We start from the raw sequence: 23,544 nt of genomic DNA, 5'->3' as shown, positions 1-23,544 counted from the left end.
GTTACATGCAGTTTACATGCAGTTTACATGCTGTTTACATGTAGTTTATATGCAGTTTACATGTAGTTTACATGCAGTTTACATGTAGTTTACATGCAGTTTACATGCAGGTTATATGCAGTTTACATGCAGTTTACATGCAGGTTACATGCAGGTTACATGCAGTTTACATGCAGGTTACATGCAGTTTACATGCAGGTTACATGCAGTTTACATGCAGTTTACATGCAGTTTACATGCAATTTACATCCAGTTCACATGCATTTTACATGCAGGTTACATGCAGTTTACATGCAGTTTACATGCAGTTTACATGCAATTTACATCCAGTTCACATGCATTTTACATGCAGGTTACATGCAGGTTACATGCAGTTCACATGCATTTTACATGCAGGTTACATGCAGTTTACATGCAGTTTACATTTAATTTACATGCAGTTTACATGCAGGTTACATGAAGTTTACATGCAGGTTACACGCAGGTTACATGCAGTTTACATGCAGGTTAAATGCAGTTTACATGCAGGTTACATTTGGGTTACATGCAGTTTACATGCAGGTTACATGCAAGTTACATGCAATTTACATGTAATTTACATGCAGTTTACATGCAGGTTACATGCAGTTTACATGCAGTTTACATGCAGGTTACATTTAGTTTACATACAGTTTACATGCAGTTTACATGCAATTTACATGCAGTTTACATGCAGTTTACATGCAGTTTACTTGCAGGTTACATGCAGTTTACATGCAGTTTACATGCAGTTTACATGGAGTTTAAATTCAGTTTACATGTACTTTACATGCAGTTTATATGCAGGTTACATGCATGTTACATCAAGGTTACATGCAGATTACATACAGTTTACATGCTGTTTACATGTAGTTTACATGCAGTTTACATGTAGTTTACATGCAGGTTACATGCAGTTTACATGCAGTTTACATGCAGGTTACATGCAGTTTACATGGAGTTTAAATGCAGTTTACATGTAGTTTACATGCAGTTTACATGCAGGTTAGATGCAGGTTACATGCAGTTTACATAAAGTTTACATGCAGTTTACATGCAGTTTACATGTAGTTTACATGCAGTTTATATGGAGTTTACATGCAGTTTACATGCAGGTTACATGCAGTTTACATGCAGTTTACATGCAGTTTACATGCAGGTTACATGCAGTTTAAATGCAGGTTACATGCAGGTTACATGCAGTTTACATGCAGGTTACATGCAGGTTACATGCAGTTTACATGCAGTTTACATGCAGTTTGCAGTTTACATGCAGCTTACATGCAGGTTACATGCAGTTTACATGCAGTTTACATGCAGCTTACATGCAGGTTACATGCACGTTACATGCAGTTTACATGCAGTTTACATGCAGGTTACCTGCAGTTTACATGCAGTTTACATGCAGGTTACATGCAGTTTACATGCAGGTTACATGCAGGTTACATGCAGTTTACATGCAGTTTACATGCAGTTTGAAGTTTATATGCAGGTTACATGCAGGTTACGTGCAGTTTACATGCAGGTTACATGCAGGTTACATGCAGTTTACATGCAGGTTACATGCAGGTTACATGCAGTTTACATGCAGTTTACATGCAGTATGAAGTTTACATGCAGGTTACATGCAGGTTACATGCAGTTTACATGCAGGTTACCTGCAGTTTACATGCAGTTTACATGCAGGTTACCTGCAGTTTACATGCAGTTTACATGCAGTTTACATGCAATTTACATACAGTGTACATGCAGTTTACATGCAGTTTACATGCAGTATGAAGTTTACATGCAGGTTACATGCAGGTTACATGCAGTTTACATGCAGTTTACATGTAGTTTACATACAGTTTACATGCAGGTTACATGCAGTTTACATGCAGTTTACATGCAGGTTACATGCAGGTTACATGCAGTTTACTTGCAATTTACATGCAGTTTACATGCAGTTTACATGCAGTTTACATGCAGGTTACATGCAGGTTACATAGAGTTTACATGCAGTTTACCTGCAGGTTACCTGCAGTTTACATGCAGTTTACCTGCAGGTTACCTGCAGTTTACATGCAGTTTACATGCAATTTACATACAGTGTACATGCAGTTTACATGCAGTTTACATGCAGGTTACATGCAGTTTACATGCAGTTTACATGCAGTTTACATGGAGTTTACATGCAGGTTACATGCAGTTTACATGCAGGTTACATGCAGTTTACATGCAGGTTACATGCAGTTTACATGCAGTTTACATGCAGGTTACATGCAGTTTACATGCAGTTTACATGCAGTTTATATGGAGTTTAAATGCAGTTTACATGCAGGTTACATGCAGTTTACATGCAGTTTACATGCAGGTTACATGCAAGTTACTTGCAGTTTACATGCAGGTTACATGCAGGTTACATGCAGTTTACATGCAGTTTACATGCAGTTTACATGCAGTTTACATGCAGGTTACATGCAGGTTACATGCAGTTTACATGCAGTTTACATGCAGCTTACATGCAAGTTACATGCAGGTTACATGTAGGTTACATGCAGGTTACATGCAGTTTACATGCAGGTTACATGCAGTTTACATGCAGTTTACATGCAGGTTACCTGCAGTTTACATGCAGTTTACATGCTGTTTACATGCAGGTTACATGCAGTTTACATGCAGGTTACATGCAGGTTACATGAAGGTTACATGCAGTTTACATGCAGTTTACATGCTGTTTACATGTAGTTTATATGCAGTTTACATGTAGTTTACATGCAGTTTACATGTAGTTTACATGCAGTTTACATGCAGGTTATATGCAGTTTACATGCAGTTTACATGCAGGTTACATGCAGGTTACATGCAGTTTACATGCAGTTTACATGCAGGTTACATGCAGTTTACATGCAGGTTACATGCAGTTTACATGCAGTTTACATGCAGTTTACATGCAATTTACATCCAGTTCACATGCATTTTACATGCAGGTTACATGCAGTTTACATGCAGTTTACATGCAGTTTACATGCAATTTACATCCAGTTCACATGCATTTTACATGCAGGTTACATGCAGGTTACATGCAGTTCACATGCATTTTACATGCAGGTTACATGCAGTTTACATGCAGTTTACATTTAATTTACATGCAGTTTACATGCAGGTTACATGAAGTTTACATGCAGGTTACACGCAGGTTACATGCAGTTTACATGCAGGTTAAATGCAGTTTACATGCAGGTTACATTTGGGTTACATGCAGTTTACATGCAGGTTACATGCAAGTTACATGCAATTTACATGTAATTTACATGCAGTTTACATGCAGGTTACATGCAGTTTACATGCAGTTTACATGCAGGTTACATTTAGTTTACATACAGTTTACATGCAGTTTACATGCAATTTACATGCAGTTTACATGCAGTTTACATGCAGTTTACTTGCAGGTTACATGCAGTTTACATGCAGTTTACATGCAGTTTACATGGAGTTTAAATTCAGTTTACATGTACTTTACATGCAGTTTATATGCAGGTTACATGCATGTTACATCAAGGTTACATGCAGATTACATACAGTTTACATGCTGTTTACATGTAGTTTACATGCAGTTTACATGTAGTTTACATGCAGGTTACATGCAGTTTACATGCAGTTTACATGCAGGTTACATGCAGTTTACATGGAGTTTAAATGCAGTTTACATGTAGTTTACATGCAGTTTACATGCAGGTTAGATGCAGGTTACATGCAGTTTACATAAAGTTTACATGCAGTTTACATGCAGTTTACATGTAGTTTACATGCAGTTTATATGGAGTTTACATGCAGTTTACATGCAGGTTACATGCAGTTTACATGCAGTTTACATGCAGTTTACATGCAGTTTACATGCAGGTTACATGCAGTTTATATGAAGTTTACATGGAATTTACATGCAGTTTACATGTAGTTTACATACAGTTTACATGCAGGTTACATGCAGTTTACATGCAGTTTACATGCAGGTTACATGCAGGTTACATGCAGTTTACATGCAGTTTACATGCAGTTTACATGCAGGTTACATGCAGTTTAAATGCAGGTTACATGCAGGTTACATGCAGTTTACATGCAGGTTACATGCAGGTTACATGCAGTTTACATGCAGTTTACATGCAGTTTGCAGTTTACATGCAGCTTACATGCAGGTTACATGCAGTTTACATGCAGTTTACATGCAGCTTACATGCAGGTTACATGCACGTTACATGCAGTTTACATGCAGTTTACATGCAGGTTACCTGCAGTTTACATGCAGTTTACATGCAGGTTACATGCAGTTTACATGCAGGTTACATGCAGGTTACATGCAGTTTACATGCAGTTTACATGCAGTTTGAAGTTTATATGCAGGTTACATGCAGGTTACGTGCAGTTTACATGCAGGTTACATGCAGGTTACATGCAGTTTACATGCAGGTTACATGCAGGTTACATGCAGTTTACATGCAGTTTACATGCAGTATGAAGTTTACATGCAGGTTACATGCAGGTTACATGCAGTTTACATGCAGGTTACCTGCAGTTTACATGCAGTTTACATGCAGGTTACCTGCAGTTTACATGCAGTTTACATGCAGTTTACATGCAATTTACATACAGTGTACATGCAGTTTACATGCAGTTTACATGCAGTTTACATGCCGTTTACATGCAGTTTGCAGTTTACATGCAGGTTACATGCAGGTTACATGCAGTTTACATGCAGTTTACATGCAGTTTACATGGAGTTTAAATGCAGTTTACATGCAGGTTACATGCAGTTTACATGCAGTTTACATGCAGGTTACATGCAGGTTACATGCAGTTTACATGCAGGTTACATGCAGGTTACATGCAGTTTACATGCAGTTTACATGCAGTTTGCAGTTTACATGCAGGTTACATGCAGGTTACATGCAGTTTACATGCAGGTTAAATGCAGTTTACATGCAGGTTACATGCAGGTTACATTTAGGTTACATGCAGTTTACATGCAGTTTACATGCAGGTTACATGCAGTTTACATGCAGTTTACATGCAGTTTGCAGTTTACATGCAGGTTACATGCAGGTTACATGCAGTTTACATGCAGGTTAAATGCAGTTTACATGCAGGTTACATGCAGGTTACATGCAGTTTACATGCAGGTTACATGCAGTTTACATGCAGGTTACATGCAGGTTACATGCAGTTTACATGCAGGTTACATGAAGGTTACATTTAGGTTACATGCAGTTTACATGCAGGTTACATGCAGTTTACATGCAATTTACATGCAGTTTACATGCAATTTAAAAGCAGTTTACATGCAGTTTACATGCAGTTTACATGCAGTTTACATGCAGGTTACATGCAGTTTACATGCAGTTGACATGCAGTTTACATGCAGGTTACATGCAGTTTACATGCAGTTTACATGCAGGTTACATGCAATTTACTTGCAATTTACATGCAGTTTACATGCAGTTTACATGCAGTTTACATGCAGGTTACATGCAGGTTACATGCAGGTTACATGCAGTTTACATGCAGTTTACATGCAGTTTACATGGAGTTTAAATGCAGTTTACATGTAGTTTACATGCAGTTTACATGCAGGTTACATGCAGGTTACATCAAGGTTACATGCAGATTACATGCAGTTAACATGCTGTTTACATGTAGTTTACATGCAGTTTACATGTAGTTTACATGCAGGTTACATGCACTTTACATGCAGTTTACATGCAGGTTACATGCAGGTTACATGCAGTTTACATGCAGTTTACATGCAGGTTACATGCAGTTTACATGCAGGTTACATGCAGTTTACATGCAATTTACATGCAGTTTACATGCAGGTTACATGCAGTTTACATGGAGTTTAAATGCAGTTTACATGTAGTTTACATGCCGGTTACATGCAGTTTACATGCAGTTTACATGCAGGTTACATGCAGTTTACATGGAGTTTAAATGCAGTTTAAATGTAGTTTACATGCAGTTTACATGCAGGTTACATGCAGGTTACATCAAGGTTACATGCAGATTACATGCAGTTTACATGCAGTTTACATGTAGTTTACATGCAGTTTACATGTAGTTTAAATGCAGTTTACATGCAGGTTACATGTAGTTTACATGCAGTTTACATGCAGGTTACATGCAGTTTATATGCAGTTTACATGCAGTTTACATGCAGGTTAGATGCAGGTTACATGCAGTTTACATGCAGTTTACATGCAGTTTACATATAGTTTACATGCAGTTTACATGGAGTTTACATGCAGTTTACATGTAGTTTACATGCAGTTTACATGCAGGTTACATGCAGTTTACATGCAGTTTACATGCAGGTTATATGCAGTTTAAATGCAGGTTACAAGCAGGTTACATGCAGTTTACATGCAGGTTACATGCAGTTTGCAGTTTACCTGCAGCTTACATGCGGGTTACATGCACGTTACATGTAGTTTACATGCAGTTTACATGCAGGATACCTGCAGTTTACATGCAGTTTACATGCAGGTTACATGCAGTTTACATGCAGTTTACATGCAGCTTACATGCAGGTTACATGCAGGTTACATGCAGTTTACATGCAGTTTACATGCAGGTTACCTGCAGTTTACATGCAGTTTACATGCAGGTTACATGCAGTTTACATGCAGTTTACATGCAGATTACATTTAGTTTACATGCAGTTTACATGCAGTTTACATGCAATTTACATGTAGTTTACATGCAGTTTACATGCAGGTTACATGCAGTTTACATGCAGTTTACATGCAGTTTACATGGAGTTTAAATGCAGTTTACATGTAGTTTACATGCAGTTTATATGCAGGTTACATGCAGGTTACATCAAGGTTACATGCAGATTACATGCAGTTTACATGCTGTTTACATGTAGTTTACATGCAGTTTACATGTAGTTTACATGCAGGTTACATGCACTTTACATGCAGTTTACATGCAGGTTACATGCAGGTTACATGCAGTTTACATGCAGTTTACATGCAGGTTACATGCAGTTTACATGCAGGTTACATGCAGTTTACATGCAATTTACATGCAGTTTACATGCAGGTTACATGCAGTTTACATGGAGTTTAAATGCAGTTTACATGTAGTTTACATGCCGGTTACATGCAGTTTACATGCAGTTTACATGCAGGTTACATGCAGTTTATATGCAGTTTACATGCAGTTTACATGCAGGTTAGATGCAGGTTACATGCAGTTTACATGCAGTTTACATGCAATTTACATATAGTTTACATGCAGTTTACATGGAGTTTACATGCAGTTTACATGTAGTTTACATGCAGTTTACATGCAGGTTACATGCAGTTTACATGCAGTTTACATGCAGGTTATATGCAGTTTAAATGCAGGTTACAAGCAGGTTACATGCAGTTTACATGCAGGTTACATGCAGTTTGCAGTTTACATGCAGCTTACATGCGGGTTACATGCACGTTACATGTAGTTTACATGCAGTTTACATGCAGGATACCTGCAGTTTACATGCAGTTTACATGCAGGTTACATGCAGTTTACATGCAGTTTACATGCAGCTTACATGCAGGTTACATGCAGGTTACATGCAGTTTACATGCAGTTTACATGCAGGTTACCTGCAGTTTACATGCAGTTTACATGCAGGTTACATGCAGTTTACATGCAGTTTACATGCAGATTACATTTAGTTTACATGCAGTTTACATGCAGTTTACATGCAATTTACATGTAGTTTACATGCAGTTTACATGCAGGTTACATGCAGTTTACATGCAGTTTACATGCAGTTTACATGGAGTTTAAATGCAGTTTACATGTAGTTTACATGCAGTTTATATGCAGGTTACATGCAGGTTACATCAAGGTTACATGCAGATTACATGCAGTTTACATGCTGTTTACATGTAGTTTACATGCAGTTTACATGTAGTTTACATGCAGGTTACATGCACTTTACATGCAGTTTACATGCAGGTTACATGCAGGTTACATGCAGTTTACATGCAGTTTACATGCAGGTTACATGCAGTTTACATGCAGGTTACATGCAGTTTACATGCAATTTACATGCAGTTTACATGCAGGTTACATGCAGTTTACATGGAGTTTAAATGCAGTTTACATGTAGTTTACATGCCGGTTACATACAGTTTACATGCAGTTTACATGCAGGTTACATGCAGTTTACATGGAGTTTAAATGCAGTTTAAATGTAGTTTACATGCAGTTTACATGCAGGTTACATGCAGGTTACATCAAGGTTACATGCAGATTACATGCAGTTTACATGCAGTTTACATGTAGTTTACATGCAGTTTACATGTAGTTTAAATGCAGTTTACATGCAGGTTACATGCAGTTTACATGCAGTTTACATGCAGGTTACATGCAGTTTATATGCAGTTTACATGCAGTTTACATGCAGGTTAGATGCAGGTTACATGCAGTTTACATGCAGTTTACATGCAGTTTACATATAGTTTACATGCAGTTTACATGGAGTTTACATGCAGTTTACATGTAGTTTACATGCAGTTTACATGCAGGTTACATGCAGTTTACATGCAGTTTACATGCAGGTTATATGCAGTTTAAATGCAGGTTACAAGCAGGTTACATGTAGTTTACATGCAGTTTACATGTAGTTTACATGCAGTTTACATGTAGTTTACATGCAGGTTACATGCAGGTTACATGCAGTTTACATGCAGTTTAAATGCAGGTTACATGCAGTTTACATGCAGTTTACATGCAGTTTAGATGGAGTTTAAATGCAGTTTACATGTAGTTTACATGCAGTTTACATTCAGTTTACATGCAGGTTACATGCAGTTTACATGCAGTTTACATGCAGGTTACATGCAGGTTACATGCAGTTTACATGCAGGTTATTTGCAGGTTACATGCAGTTTACATGCAGTTTACATGCAGGTTACATGCAGTTTACATGCAATTTACATGCAGTTTACATGCAGTTTACATGCAGTTTACATGCAGTTTACATGCAGGTTACATGCAGTTTACATGCAATTTACATGCAGTTTACATGCATTTTACATGCAGGTTACATGCAGTTTACTTGCAATTTACATGCAGTTTACATGCAGTTTACATGCAGTTTACATGCAGGTTACATGCAGTTTACATGCAGTTTACATGCAAGTTACATGCAGTTTATATGCAGTTTACATGCAGTTTACATGCAGTTTACTTGCAGGTTACATGCAGTTTACATGCAGTTTACATGCAGGTTACATGCAGTTTACATGCAGGTTACATTCAGGTTACAAGCAGGTTACATGCAGTTTATATAGAGTTTACATGTAGTTTACATGCAGTTTACATGCAGTTTACATGCAAGTTACATGCAGTTTACATGCAGTTTACATGCAGGTTACATGCAGTTTACATGTTGTTTACATGCAGTTTACATGCAGTTTACATTTAGTTTATATGCAGTTTACATGCAGTTTACTTGCAGGTTACATAAAGGTTACATGCAGTTTACATGCAGGTTACATGCAGTTTACATGCAGGTTACATGCAGGTTACATGCAGGTTACATGCAGTTTATATAGAGTTTACATGCAGTTTACATGCAGTTTACATGCAGGTTACATGCAGTTTACATGTAGTTTACATGCAGTTTACATGGAATTTACATGCAGTTTACATGTAGTTTACATGCAGTTTACATGCAGGTTACATGAAGTGTCCATGCAGTTTACATGCAGGTTACATGCAGTTTAAATGCAGGTTACATGCAGGTTACATGCAGTTTACATGCAGTTTACATAAAGGTTACATGCAGGTTACATGCAGGTTACATGCAGTTTATATAGAGTTTACATGCAGTTTACATGCTGTTTACATGCAGGTTACATGCAGTTTACATGTAGTTTACATGCAGTTTACATGGAATTGACATGCAGTTTACATGTAGTTTACATGCAGTTTACATGCAGGTTACATGAAGTGTCCATGCAGTTTACCTGCAGGTTACATGCAGTTTACATGCAGTTTACATGCAGGTTACATGCAGTTTACATGCAGTTTACATGAAGGTTACATGCAGTTTGCAAGCAATTTACATGAAGTTTACATGCAGGTTACATGCAGTTTACATGCAGTTTACATGCAGTTTACATGCAATTTACATGCAGTTTACATGCATTTTACATGCAGGTTACATGCAGTTTACATGCAGTTTACATGCAGGTTACATGCAGGTTACATGCAGTTTACTTGCAATTTACATGCAGTTTACATGCAGTTTACATGCAGGTTACATGCAGTTTACATGCAGTTTACATGCAGGTTACATGCAGTTTACATGCAGTTTACATGCAAGTTACATGAAGTTTATATGCAGTTTACATGCAGTTTACTTGCAGGTTACATGCAGTTTACATGCAGTTTACATGCAGGTTACATGCAGGTTACAAGCAGGTTACATGCAGTTTATATAGAGTTTACATGCAGTTTACATGCAGTTTACATGCAGTTTACATGCAGGTTACATGCAGTTTACATGCAGTGTACATGCAGGTTACATGCAGTTTACATGCAGTTTACATGCAAGTTACATGCAGTTTATATGCAGTTTACATGCAGTTTACATGCGGTTTACTTGCAGGTTACATGCAGGTTACATGCAGTTTACATGCAGTTTACATGCAGGTTACCTGCAGTTTACATGCAGTTTACATGCAGGTTACATTTAGTTTACATGCAGTTTACATGCAGTTTACATGCAATTTACATGCAGTTTACATGCAGTTTACATGCAGGTTACATGCAGTTTACATGCAGTTTACATGCAGTTTACATGGAGTTTAAATGCAGTTTACATGTGGTTTACATGCAGTTTATATGCAGGTTACATGCAGGTTACATCAAGGTTACATGCAGATTACATGCAGTTTACATGCTGTTTACATGTAGTTTACATGCAGTTTACATGTAGTTTACATGCAGTTTACATGTAGTTTACATGCAGGTTACATGCAGGTTACATGCAGTTTACATGCAGTTTAAATGCAGGTTACATGCAGTTTACATGCAGTTTACATGCAGTTTAGATGGAGTTTAAATGCAGTTTACATGTAGTTTACATGCAGTTTACATGCAGGTTACATGCAGGTTACATCAAGGTTACATTCAGATTACATGCAGTTTACATGCTGTTTACATGTAGTTTACATGCAGTTTACATGCAGGTTACATGCAGTTTACATGCAGTTTACATAGAGTTTACATGGAGTTTAAATGCAGTTTACATGCAGGTTACATGCAGTTTACATGCAGTTTACATGCAGGTTACATGCAGGTTACATGCAGTTTACATGCAGGTTACATGCAGGTTACATGCAGTTTACATGCAGTTTACATGCAGTTTGCAGTTTACATGCAGGTTACATGCAGGTTACATGCAGGTTACATGCAGTTTACATGCAGGTTAAATGCAGTTTACATGCAGTTTACATAAAGGTTACATGCAGGTTACATGCAGGTTACATGCAGTTTATATAGAGTTTACATGCAGTTTACATGCGGTTTACATGCAGGTTACATTCAGTTTACATGTAGTTTACATGCAGTTTACATGGAATTGACATGCAGTTTACATGTAGTTTACATGCAGTTTACATGCAGGTTACATGAAGTGTCCATGCAGTTTACATGCAGGTTACATGCAGTTTACATGCAGTTTACATGCAGGTTACATGCAGTTTACATGCAGTTTACATGCAGGTTACATGCAGTTTACATGCAATTTACATGAAGTTTACATGCAGGTTACATGCAGGTTACATGCAGTTTACATGCAGTTTACATGCAATTTACATGCAGTTTACATGCATTTTACATGCAGGTTACATGCAGTTAACATGCAGTTTACATGCAGGTTACATGCAGGTTACATGCAGTTTACTTGCAATTTACATGCAGTTTACATGCAGTTTACATGCAGGTTACATGCAGTTTACATGCAGTTTACATGCAGGTTACATGCAGTTTACATGCAGTTTACATGCAAGTTACATGAAGTTTATATGCAGTTTACATGCAGTTTACTTGCAGGTTACATGCAGTTTACATGCAGTTTACATGCAGGTTACATGCAGGTTACAAGCAGGTTACATGCAGTTTATATAGAGTTTACATGCAGTTTACATGCAGTTTACATGCAGTTTACATGCAGGTTACATGCAGTTTACATGCAGTTTACATGCAGGTTACATGCAGTTTACATGCAGTTTACATGCAAGTTACATGCAGTTTATATGCAGTTTTACATGCAGTTTACATGCAGTTTACTTGCAGGTTACATGCATGTTACATACAGTTTACATGCAGTTTACATGGAGGTTACCTGCAGTTTACATGCAGTTTACATGCAGGGTTACATGCAGTTTACATGCAGTTTACATGCAGGTTACATTTAGTTTACATGCAGTTTACATGCAGTTTACATGCAATTTACATGCAGTTTACATGCAGTTTACATGCAGGTTACATGCAGTTTACATGCAGTTTACATGCAGTTTACATGGAGTTTTAAATGCAGTTTACATGTAGTTTACATGCAGTTTATATGCAGGTTACATGCAGGTTACATCAAGGTTACATGCAGATTACATGCAGTTTACATGCTGTTTACATGTAGTTTACATGACAGTTTACATGTAGTTTACATGCAGTTTACATGTAGTTTACATGCAGGTTACATGCAGGTTACATGCAGTTTACATTTAGTTTAAATGCAGGTTACATGCAGTTTACATGCAGTTTACATGCAGTTTACATGGAGTTTAAATGCAGTTTACATGTAGTTTACATGCAGTTTACATGCAGGTTACATGCAGGTTACATCAAGGTTACATTCAGATTACATGCAGTTTACATGCTGTTTACATGTAGTTTACATGCAGTTTACATGCAGGTTACATGCAGTTTACATGCAGTTTACATAGAGTTTACATGGAGTTTAAATGCAGTTTACATGCAGGTTACATGCAGTTTACATGCAGTTTACATGCAGGTTACATGCAGGTTACATGCAGTTTACATGCAGTTTACATGCAGGTTACATGCAGGTTACATGTAGTTACATGCAGTTTACATGCAGGTTACATGCAGTTTACATGCAGGTTACATGCAGTTTACATGCAGTTTACATGCAGTTTACATGCAATTTACATGCAGTTTACATGCATTTTACATGCAGGTTACATGCAGTTTACATGCAGTTTACATTTAATTTACATGCAGTTTACATGCAGGTTACATGAAGTTTACATGCAGGTTACATGCAGGTTACATGCAGTTTACATGCAGGTTACATGCAGGTTACATGCAGTTTACATGCAGGTTAAATGCAGTTTACATGCAGGTTACATGCAGGTTACATTTAGGTTACATGCAGTTTACATGCAGTTTACATGCAGGTTACATGCAGTTTACATGTAATTTACATGTAGTTTACATGCAGGTTACATGCAGTTTACATGCAGGTTACATGCAGGTTACATGCAGTTTACATGCAGGTTACATGAAGGTTACATTTAGGTTACATGCAGTTTAAATGCAGGTTACATGCAGGTTACATGCAGTTTACATGCAATTTACATGCAGTTTACATGCAATTTACAAGCAGTTTACATGCAGTTTACATGCAGTTTACATGCTATTTACATGCAGTTTACATGCAGTTTACATGCAGGTTACATGCAGTTTACATGCAGTTGACATGCAGTTTACATGCAGGTTACATGCAGTTTACATGCAGTTTACATGCAGATTACATGCAGTTTACTTGCAATTTACATGGCAGTTTACATGCAGTTTACATGCAGTTTACATGCAGGTTACATGCAGTTTACATGCAAGTTACATGCAGTGTATATGCAGTTTACATTCAGTTTACATGCAGTTTACATGAAGGTTACATGCAGTTTACATGCAGTTTACATGGAGTTTACATGCAGTTTACATGTAGTTTACATGCAGTTTACATGCAGGTTACATGCAGTTTACATGCAGGTTACATGCAGGTTACATGCAGTTTACATGCAGTTTACATGGAATTTACATGCAGTTTACATGTAGTTTACATGCAGTTTACATGCAGGTTACATGCAGTTTACATGCAGTTTACATGCAGGTTACATGCAGTTTACTTGCAATTTACATGCAGTTTACATGCAGTTTACATGCAGGTTACATGCAGGTTACATAGAGTTTACATGCAGTTTACATGCAGTTTACATGCAGTTTACATGCAGGTTACATGCAGTTTACATGCAGTTTACATAGAGTTTACATGGAGTTTAAATGCAGTTTACATGCAGGTTACATGCAGTTTACATGCAGTTTACATGCAGGTTACATGCAGGTTACATGCAGTTTACATGCAGGTTACATGCAGGTTACATGCAGTTTACATGCAGTTTACATGCAGTTTGCAGTTTACATGCAGGTTACATGCAGGTTACATGCAGTTTACATGCAGGTTAAATGCAGTTTACATGCAGGTTACATGCAGGTTACATTTAGGTTACATGCAGTTTACATGCAGTTTACATGCAGGTTACATGCAGTTTACACTGTAATTTACATGCAGTTTACATGCAGGTTACATGCAGTTTACATGCAGGTTACATGCAGGTTACATGCAGTTTACATGCAGGTTACATGAGGTTACATTTAGGTTACATGCAGTTTACATGCAGTTTCACATGCAGGTTACATGCAGGTTACATGCAGTTTACATGCAATTTACATGCAGTTTACATGCAATTTACAAGCAGTTTTACATGCAGTTTACATGCAGTTTACATGCTATTTACATGCAGTTTACATGCAGTTGACATGCAGTTTACAAGCAGGTTACATGCAGTTTACATGCAGTTTACATGCAGGTTACATGCAATTTACTTGCAATTTACATGCAGTTTACCATGCAGTTTACATGCAGGTTACATGCAGTTTACATGCAAGTTACATGCAGTGTATATGCAGTTTACATTCAGTTTACATGCAGTTTACATGCAGGTTACATGCAGTTTACATGCAGTTTACATGAAGGTTACATGCAGTTTACATGCAGTTTACATGCAGTTTACATGGAGTTTACATGCAGTTTACATGTAGTTTACATGCAGTTTACATGCAGGTTACATGCAGTTTACATGCAGTTTACATGCAGGTTACATGCAGGTTACATGCAGTTTACATGCAGTTTACATGGAATTTACATGCAGTTTACATGTAGTTTACATGCAGTTTACATGCAGGTTACATGCAGTTTACATGCAGTTTACATGCAGGTTACATGGCAGTTTACTTGCAATTTACATGCAGTTTACATGCAGTTTACATGCAGGTTACATGCAGGTTACATAGAGTTTACATGCAGTTTACATGCAGGTTACCTTCAGTTTACATGCAGTTTACCTGCAGGTTACCTGCAGTTTACATGCAGTTTACATGCAGTTTACATGCAGTTTACATGCAGTTTACATGCAATTTACATACAGTGTACATGCAGTTTACATGCAGTTTACATGCAGGTTATATGCAGTTTACATGTAGTTTACATGCAGTTTACATGTAGTTTACATGCAGTTTACATGTAGTTTACATGCAGTTTACATGCAGGTTATATGCAGTTTACATGCAGTTTACATGCAGGTTACATGCAGGTTACATGCAGTTTACATGCAGTTTACATGCAGGTTACATGCAGTTTACATGCAGGTTACATGCAGTTTACATGCAGTTTACATGAGTAGTTTACATGCAATTTACATGCAGTTTACATGCATTTTACATGCAGGTTACATGCAGTTTACATCAGTTTACATTTAATTTACATGCAGTTTACATGCAGGTTACATGAAGTTTACATGCAGGTTACATGCAGGTTACATGCAGTTTACATGCAGGTTACATGCAGGTTACATGCAGTTTACATGCAGGTTAAATGCAGTTTACATGCAGGTTACATACAGGTTACATTTAGGTTACATGGCAGTTTACATGCAGTTTACATGCAGGTTACATGCAGTTTACATGTAATTTACATGTAGTTTACATGCAGGTTACATGCAGTTTACATGCAGGTTACATACAGGTTACATGCAGTTTACATGCAGGTTACATGAAGGTTACATTTAGGTTACATGCAGTTTACATGCAGGTTACATGCAGGTTACATGCAATTTACATGCAATTTACATGCAGTTTACATGCAATTTACAAGCAGTTTACATGCAGTTTACATGCAGTTTACATGCTATTTACATGCAGTTTACATGCAGTTTACATGCAGGTTACATGCAGTTTACATGCAGTTGACATGCAGTTTACATGCAGGTTACATGCAGTTTACATGCAGGTTTACATGCAGGTTACATGCAGTTCACTTGCAATTTACATGCAGTTTACATGCAGTTTACATGCAGTTTACATGCAGGTTACATGCAGTTTACATGCAAGTTACATGCAGTGTATATGCAGTTTACATTCAGTTTACATGCAGTTTACATGCAGGTTACATGCAGTTTACATGCAGTTTACATGAAGGTTACATGCAGTTTACATGGAGTTTACATGCAGTTTACATGTAGTTTACATGCAGGTTACATGCAGTTTACATGCAGGTTACATGCAGTTTACATGCAGTTTACATGGAATTTACATGCAGTTTACATGTAGTTTACATGCAGTTTACATGCAGGTTACATGCAGTTTACATGCAGTTTACATGCAGGTTACATGCAGTTTACAAGCAATTTACATGAAGTTTACATGCAGGTTACATGCAGTTTACATGCAGTTTACATGCAGTTTACATGCAATTTACATGCAGTTTACATGCATTTTACATGCAGGTTACATGCAGTTTACATGCAGTTTACATGCAGGTTACATGCAGGTTACATGCAGTTTACTTGCAATTTACATGCAGTTTACATGCAGTTTACATGCAGGTTACATGCAGTTTACATGCAGTTTACATGCAGGTTACATGCAGTTTACATGCAGTTTACATGCAAGTTACATGAAGTTTATATGCAGTTTACATGCAGTTTACTTGCAGGTTACATGCAGTTTACATGCAGTTTACATGCAGGTTACATGCAGGTTACAAGCAGGTTACATGCAGTTATATATAGAGTTTACATGCAGTTTACATGCAGTTTACATGCAGTTTACATCATTACTGCAGTTTACATGCAGTTTACATGCAGGTTACATGCAGTTTACATGCAGTTTACATGCAAGTTACATGCAGTTTATATGCAGTTTACATGCAGTTTACATGCAGTTTACATGCAGGTTACATGCAGTTTACATGCAGTTTACATGCAGGTTACATGCAGTTTACATGCAGTTTACATGCAAGTTACATGCAGTTTACATGCAGGTTACATGCAGTTTACATGCAGTTTACATGCAGGTTACCTGCAGTTTACATGCAGTTTACATGCAGGTTACATTTAGTTTACATGCAGTTTACATGCAGTTTACATGCAATTTACATGCAGTTTACATGCAGTTTACATGCAGGTTACATGCAGTTTTACATGCAGTTTACATGCAGTTTACATGGAGTTTAAATGCAGTTTACATGTGGTTTACATGCAGTTTATATGCAGGTTACATGCAGGTTACATCAAGGTTACATGCAGATTACATGCAGTTTACATGCTGTTTACATGTAGTTTACATGCAGTTTACATGTAGTTTACATGCAGTTTACATGTAGTTTACATGCAGGTTACATGCAGGTTACATGCAGTTTACATGCAGTTTAAATGCAGGTTACATGCAGTTTACATGCAGTTTAAATGCAGTTTAGATGGAGTTTAAATGCAGTTTACATGTAGTTTTCATGCAGTTTACATGCAGGTTACATGCAGGTTACATCAAGGTTACATTCAGATTACATGCAGTTTACATGCTGTTTACATGTAGTTTACATGCAGTTTACATGCAGGTTACATGCAGTTTACATGCAGTTTACATAGAGTTTACATGGAGTTTAAATGCAGTTTACATGCAGGTTACATGCAGTTTACATGCAGTTTACATGCAGGTTACATGCAGGTTACATGCAGTTTACATGCAGGTTACATGCAGGTTACATGCAGGTTTACATGCAGTTTACATGCAGTTTGCAGTTTACATGCAGGTTACATGCAGGTTACATGCAGGTTACATGCAGTTTACATGCAGGTTAAATGCAGTTTACATGCAGTTTACATAAAGGTTACATGCAGGTTACATGCAGGTTACATGCAGTTTATATAGAGTTTACATGCAGTTTACATGCTGTTTACAGCAGGTTACATTCAGTTTACATGTAGTTTACATGCAGTTTACATGGAATTGACATGCAGTTTACATGTAGTTTACATGCAGTTTACATGCAGGTTACATGAAGTGTCCATGCAGTTTACATGCAGGTTACATGCAGTTTACATGCAGTTTACATGCAGGTTACATGCAGTTTACATGCAGTTTACATGCAGGTTACATGCAGTTTAACATGCAATTTACATGAAGTTTACATGCAGGTTACATGCAGGTTACATGCAGTTTACATGCAGTTTACATGCAATTTACATGCAGTTACATGCATTTACATGCAGGTTACATGCAGTTAACATGCAGTTTACATGCAGTTACATGCAGGTTACATTGCAGTTTACTTGCAATTTACATGCAGTTTACATGCAGTTTACATGCAGGTTACATGCAGTTTACATGCAGTTTACATGCAGGTTACATGCAGTTTACATGCAGTTTACATGCAAGTTACATGAAGATTTATATGCAGTTTACATGCAGTTTACTTGCAGGTTACATGCAGTTTACATGCAGTTTACATGCAGGTTACATGCAGGTTACAAGCAGGTACATGCAGTTTATATAGAGTTACATGCAGTTTACATGCAGTTTACATGCAGGTTACATGCAGTTTACATGCAGTTTTACATGCAGGTTACATGCAGTTTACATGCAGTTTACATGCAAGTTACATGCAGTTTATATGCAGTTTACATGCAGTTTACATGCAGTTTACTTGCAGGTTACATGCAGGTTACATGCAGTTTACATGGCAGCTTACATGCAGGTTACATGCAGGTTACATGCAGTTTACATGCAGTTTACATGCAGGTTACCTGCAGTTTACATGCAGTTTACATGCAGGTTACATGCAGTTTACATGCAGTTTACATGCAGATTACATTTAGTTTACATGCAGTTTACATGCAGTTTACATGCAATTACATGTAGTTACATGCAGTTTACATGCAGGTTACATGCAGTTTACATGCAGTTTACATGCAGTTTACATGGAGTTTAAATGCAGTTTACATGTAGTTTACATGCAGTTTATATGCAGGTTACATGCAGGTTACATCAAGGTTACATGCAGATTACATGCAGTTTACTGCTGTTTACATGTAGTTTAAATGCAGTTTACATGTAGTTTACATGCAGGTTACATGCACTTTACATGCAGTTTACATGCAGGTTACATGCAGGTTACATGCAGTTTATCATGCAGTTTACATGCAGGTTACATGCAGTTTACATGCAGGTTACATGCAGTTTACATGCATTTACATGCAGTTTACAAGCAGGTTACATGCAGTTTACATGGAGTTTAAATGCAGTTTACATGTAGTTTACATGCCGGTTACATGCAGTTTACATGCAGTTTACATGCAGGTTACATGCAGTTTACATGGAGTTAAATGCAGTTTAAATGTAGTTTACATGCAGTTTACATGCAGGTTACATGCAGGTTACATCAAGGTTACATGCAGATTACATGCAGTTTACATGCAGTTTACATGTAGTTTACATGCAGTTTACATGTAGTTTAAATGCAGTTTACATGCAGGTTACATGCAGTTTACATGCAGTTTACATGCAGGTTACATGCAGTTTATATGCAGTTTACATGCAGTTTACATGCAGGTTAGATGCAGGTTACATGCAGTTTACATGCAGTTTACATGCAGTTTACCATATAGTTTACATGCAGTTTACATGGAGTTTACATGCAGTTTACATGTAGTTTACATGCAGTTTACATGCAGGTTACATGCAGTTTACATGCAGTTTACATGCAGGTTATATGCAGTTTAAATGCAGGTTACAAGCAGGTTACATGTAGTTTACATGCAGTTTACATGTAGTTTACATGCAGTTTACATGTAGTTTACTGCAGGTTACATGCAGGTTACATGCAGTTTACATGCAGTTTAAATGCAGGTTACATGCAGTTTACATGCAGTTTACATGCAGTTTAGATGGAGTTTAAATGCAGTTTACATGTAGTTTACATGCAGTTTACATTCAGTTTACATGCAGGTTACATGCAGTTTACATGCAGTTTACATGCAGGTTACATGCAGGTTACATGCAGTTTACATGCAGGTTATTTGCAGGTTACATGCAGTTTACATGCAGTTTACATGCAGGTTACATGCAGTATACATGCAATTTACATGCAGTTTACATGCAGTTTACATGCAGTTTACATGCAGTTTACATGCAGGTTACATGCAGTTTACATGCAATTTACATGCAGTTTACATGCATTTTACATGCAGGTTACATGCAGTTTACTTGCAATTTACATGCAGTTTACATGCAGTTTACATGCAGTTTACATGCAGGTTACATGCAGTTTACATGCAGTTTACATGCAAGTTACATGCAGTTTATATGCAGTTTACATGCAGTTTACATGCAGTTTACTTGCAGGTTACATGCAGTTTACATGCAGTTTACATGCAGGTTACATGCAGTTTACATGCAGGTTACATTCAGGTTACAAGCAGGTTACATGCAGTTTATATAGAGTTTACATGTAGTTTACATGCAGTTTACATGCAGTTTACATGCAAGTTACATGCAGTTTACATGGCAGTTTACATGCAGGTTACATGCAGTTTACATGTTGTTACATGCAGTTTACATGCAGTTTACATTTAGTTTATATGCAGTTTACATGCAGTTTACTTGCAGGTTACATAAAGGTTACATGCAGTTTACATGCAGGTTACATGCAGTTTTACATGCAGGTTACATGCAGGTTACATGCAGGTTACATGCAGTTTATATAGAGTTTACATGCCAGTTTACATGCAGTTTACATGCAGGTTACATGCAGTTTACATGTAGTTTACATGCAGTTTACATGGAATTTACATGCAGTTTACATGTAGTTTACATGCAGTTTACATGCAGGTTACATGAAGTGTCCATGCAGTTTACATGCAGGTTACATGCAGTTTAAATGCAGGTTACAGCAGGTTACATGCAGTTTACATGCAGTTTACATAAAGGGTTACATGCAGGTTACATGCAGGTTACATGCAGTTTATATAGAGTTTACATGCAGTTTACATGCTGTTTACATGCAGGTTACATGCAGTTTACATGTAGTTACATGCAGTTTACATGGAATTGACATGCAGTTTACATGTAGTTTACATGCAGTTTACATGCAGGTTACATGAAGTGTCCATGCAGTTTACCTGCAGGTTACATGCAGTTTACATGCAGTTTACATGCAGGTTACATGCAGTTTACATGCAGTTTACATGCAGGTTACATGCAGTTTGCAAGCAATTTACATGAAGTTTACATGCAGGTTACATGCAGTTTACATGCAGTTTACATGCAGGTTTACATGCAATTTACATGCAGTTTACATGCATTTTACATGCAGGTTACATGCAGTTTACATGCAGTTTACATGCAGGTTACATGCAGGTTACATGCAGTTTACTTGCAATTTACATGCAGTTTACATGCAGTTTACATGCAGGTTACATGCAGTTTACATGCAGTTTACATGCAGGTTACATGCAGTTTACATGCAGTTTACATGCAAGTTACATGAAGTTTATATGCAGTTTACATGCAGTTTACTTGCAGGTTACATGCAGTTTACATGCCGTTTACATGCAGGTTACATGCAGGTTACAAGCAGGTTACATGCAGTTTATATAGAGTTTACATGCAAGTTTACATGCAGTTTACATGCAGTTTACATGCAGGTTACATGCAGTTTACATGCAGTTTACATGCAGGTTACATGCAGTTTACATGCAGTTTACATGCAAGTTACATGCAGTTTATATGCAGTTTACATGCAGTTTACATGCGGTTTACTTGCAGGTTACATGCAGGTTACATGCAGTTTACATGCAGTTTACATGCAGGTTACCTGCAGTTTACATGCAGTTTACATGCAGGTTACATTTAGTTTACATGCAGTTTACATGCAGTTTACATGCAATTTACATGCAGTTTACATGCAGTTTACATGCAGGTTACATGCAGTTTACATGCAGTTTACATGCAGTTTACATGGAGTTTTAAATGCAGTTTACATGTGGATTACATGCAGTTTATATGCAGGTTACATGCAGGTTACATCAAGGTTACATGCAGATTACATGCAGGTTTACATGCTGTTTACATGTAGTTTACATGCAGTTTACATGTAGTTTACATGCAGTTTACATGTAGTTTACATGCAGGTTACATGCAGGTTACATGCAGTTTACATGTAGTTTACATGCAGTTTACATGTAGTTTACATGCAGGTACATGCAGGTTACATGCAGTTTACATGCAGTTTAAATGCCGGTTACATGCAGTTTACATGCAGTTTACATGCAGTTTAGATGGAGTTTAAATGCAGTTTACATGTAGTTTACATGCAGTTTACATGCAGGTTACATGCAGGTTTACATCAAGGTTACATTCAGATTACATGCAGGTTTACATGCTGTTTACATGTAGTTTACATGCAGTTTACATGCAGGTTACATGCAGTTTACATGCAGTTTACATAGAGTTTACATGGAGTTTAAATGCAGTTTACATGCAGGTTACATGCAGTTTACATGCAGTTTACATGCAGGTTACATGCAGGTTACATGCAGTTTACATGCAGGTTACATGCAGGTTACATGCAGTTTACATGCAGTTTACATGCAGTTTGCAGTTTACATGCAGGTTACATGCAGGTTACATGCAGGTTACATGCAGTTTACATGCAGGTTAAATGCAGTTTACATGCAGTTTACATAAAGGTTACATGCAGGTTACATGCAGGTTACATGCAGTTTATATAGAGTTTACATGCAGGTTTACATGCGGGTTTACATGCAGTTACATTCAGTTTACATGTAGTTTACATGCAGTTTACATGAATTGACATGCAGTTTACATGTAGTTTACATGCAGTTTACATGCAGGTTACATGAAGTGTCCATGCAGTTTACATGCAGGTTACATGCAGTTTACATGCAGTTTACATGCAGGTTACATGCAGTTTACATGCAGTTTACATGCAGGTTACATGCAGTTTACATGCAATTTACATGAAGTTTACATGCAGGTTACATGCAGGTTACATGCAGTTTACATGCAGTTTACATGCAATTTACATGCAGTTTACATGCATTA

This window comes from Odontesthes bonariensis, chromosome 3, assembly GCF_027942865.1.
Source record: "Odontesthes bonariensis isolate fOdoBon6 chromosome 3, fOdoBon6.hap1, whole genome shotgun sequence".
Lineage (NCBI taxonomy): Eukaryota > Metazoa > Chordata > Actinopteri > Atheriniformes > Atherinopsidae > Odontesthes > Odontesthes bonariensis.
The sequence above is the reverse complement of the archived record's forward strand: the minus strand, read 5'-3'. Positions refer to the sequence as shown.